The sequence below is a fragment of the Somniosus microcephalus genome, unplaced genomic scaffold (genome assembly GCF_052327205.1).
Source record: "Somniosus microcephalus isolate GS21.2 unplaced genomic scaffold, FLI_Smic_1.0 unresolved_chr5, whole genome shotgun sequence".
Taxonomy (NCBI): domain Eukaryota; kingdom Metazoa; phylum Chordata; class Chondrichthyes; order Squaliformes; family Somniosidae; genus Somniosus; species Somniosus microcephalus.
Window position 1 is genome coordinate 32,630,338 of NW_028225183.1, and position 3,333 is coordinate 32,633,670.

Sequence of the window (3,333 nt, forward strand, 5' to 3'; positions counted from 1 at the left end):
TATGCCTAATCGATTCCGTCAGTCCGCGGTCTCCATGAGGAATAATTTACTATGTGGTAATTTAATACTGACTGGTATTAACACGGTTTTTAATCCCCCACCCCCTCCCTGGACTGGTGAACGAACGAGTTCTTGTTCCTCCGAGAAGCCTTACTCTGACTTTTTCCCTTAGGACACGACACGGTTCACGCCTCAGCCGTCAATTCCAGTGCTTAACTCCAATGGTCCTTACCTGCTGTATCCCACTTCTGACACCAACAGTTAGATACGAATTTGGAGAAATCACAGACGGAGACAGAATTGAGGACAAGTACAGAATTTATTAACAACTAGGAGAAGTTGTGCACAAGGGAGAGCCACTCAGCTTCCTCAAGCTAAAGGTGCACTCTAAAGGGACGAGCAGTTGTTTATTCAATTTATACAATTCTATAAGCAATGCCCGCCTACTACAAAATGGGGGCGTGCATGCACAAACAGTTTCACAACAGTTACTCTTTTTTGGTTTATGTGGTTAATCACTCAACTATCGGGCCCAGCCCTTGATCTCGGTAACCCTCTGACGATGCCAGTCACAGATGTTTGATTTCATCCTAATCCCCACATTCCTGGTGTTATCTCTTCCCCTTTGTCGGCATAGTTTATTGTTTGAGAAAATATCTTTTATCCTTAACTATCGAACAAGCAGGGTGACTACAAGGCCACCGTGATTCATGTATTCTGCGACTAGTAAAATGTTGGTTGTTAATTTGTATCCTTATCTCTTGGGAGGGCAGGCTGTGTTTAGACAATTGCTCTACTGAGGCTGAGAACACCCATTTCGAAGTTTGATTAGTGAAGTGGCGTCTTGCAGCCTGCAAATGTGCTTGATTCCTTGCATTGTTCGATTCCCTTATGACTTCTATTTGTCTTTAGATGCTTGATATTCGACCACGCTTGCATTTCTGCTTACTTTCCCCAGCTGCATGTTGTCAGTCTCTGTTTTAAGAATTAAAACCCATCTTTGAATCTAACAGCTATTTCATACAATTCCCTTCCTTGAGAGGATTAACATAGTCAAGTATCCCAGAATTCATTGGGAAGAAGCTGGACATTTCACCACCCTCTTGGATTTATTGGTTAATATCTAATATTCATGGATTTTAGATTTGCACTCCCACTCAAGTGGAAACATTTTCTCTAAATCTACCCTATAAAGCCCTTTCATAATCTTAAAGATCTCTATCAGGTCACCTCTCAGCCTTTTGTTTTCTAGTTTAAAGATATCCAGCCTGTTCAGCATTTCCTGACAGTTTTAACCTCTGAGTTCTAGGTTATCATTGCAAATAATTTTTTTTCACGTTCTTTTGTGCCTCTATATCATTTTTATAATATGGAGACCAGAAATGTGCACAGTACTCCACGTGTCGTCCAAAAAACGAACTGCAGCCTGGTGGTATTACTGCACTATCTATGTTCCTGATTTCCAATTTTACCCCTACATGACTGAGTTACTAAGGCGAGTCAGCTCTTCCCAAAAACCAAGGAGTGCGTTACCATTGCCAATATAGAACCTCCATCAATAGCAGATGGTTACAATTGACGGATATTAGAGCAGGTGAGTGAAGGGGAGCACAGATTTATTATACGCATATTCAACGTTCTTGGTATATGGAAAAAATCAGCCATCTTTCAATGTAACATTGTTTAATATTCATAGAGTGCGCCTCTGCGGTCAGCTCCTCTCTGTACATATTAATCGTGGACAGATGAATGCGTGGCTAAAGGGATGGTGCAGGGGGGAGGGCTTTAGTTTCCTGGATCACTGGGTCTGCTTCTGGGAAAGGTGGGACTTGTACAAGTCGGACGGTTTACACCTGAACCAGAGGGGAACCAATATCCTTGCGGGGAGGTTTGCTAGCACTGCTGGGGGGGGTTTAAACTAACTTGGCAGGGGGATTGGGTACAGAGTGGAGCTATACTAGGGGGTGATTTACAGCCAAATACAGAGGGAAAAACAAGTCAGCTGGGAAGGTAAAGCAAATATGTGAAGGCAAAAGAGAATATGGCAGGGCTGGAAGGCATTTATTTTAATGCAAGAAGTCTTGCAAATAAGGTGGATGAACTGAAGTTGTTGTTGAACACATGGGAGTACGATATTGTTGCTATCACGGAGACATGGTTGAGGGAGGGTCAGGACTGGCAGCTCAATATTCCGGGGTATAGAATCTTCAGGCGAGACAGAGGGGGGTGTAAAAGGGGAGGGGGTGTTGCAATATTAATTAAGGAGTCAATTACTGCTGTAAGGAGGGATGATATATTAGCGGGTTCCTCTAATGAGGCCATATGGGTAGAACTTAAAAACAAAAAGGGGGCAAGCACTTTGCTGGGAGTGTACTATAGGCCCCCAAACAGTCAGGGGGAGATAGAGGAACAGATATGTAGGCAAATCTCAGAAAAGTGCGAAAATAATAGGGTAATAATAGTGGGGGATTTCAACTTCCCCAATATAAATTGGGATAGTCAGAGTGTGAAAGGCTTAGAGGGTGCAGGATTCTTAAAGTGCATCCAGGAGAGCTTTTTGAGCCAACATGTAGAAAGTCCTACAAGAGAGGGGGCGGTACTGGACCTAATTCTGGGGAATGTAGCCGGGCAAGTGGTGGAAGTGTCAGTAGGAGAGCATTTTGGCGACAGTGACCACAATTCGGTGAGATTTAAGGTGGTCATGGAAAAAGACAAAGACGGCCCGGAAATAAGGGTTCTAAATTGGGGGAAGGCCGATTTTAATATGATAAGGCAGGATCTGGCCAAATTGGACTGGGAGCAGCTACTTATAGGAAAATCCGCATCAAAACAGTGGGAGACTTTCAGAAGGGAAATAGAGAGAGTACAACGCCAACATGTTCCTGTAAAGGTCAAGGGTGGGACCAACAAGCAAAGGGAACCTTGGATGACAAGGGATATACAAAAATGCATTAGAAATAAAAGGGGGGCTTTTGGCAGTTACAAAAGACTAAAGACGGAAGAAGCCCGAGAGGAGTATAAAAAATGCAGGGGCATACTTAAAAAAGAAATTAGGAGGGCGAGGAGGGGCCATGAAATAACACTGGCGAGCAAAATAAAGGAAAATCCTAAGATGTTTTATAAGTATATTAAGGGCAAGAGGATAACCAGGGAAAGGGTAGGGCCCATTAGGGACCAAAGTGGCAATCTGTGTGTAGAGCCAGATGATGTAGGCGGGGTTTTAAATGAATTTTTTGCATCTGTGTTCACTATGGAGAAAGACGATGCAGACATAGAAATCGGGCAAGGGGGCTGTGACATACTTGAACATATTAGCATCGAGAGGGAGGAGGT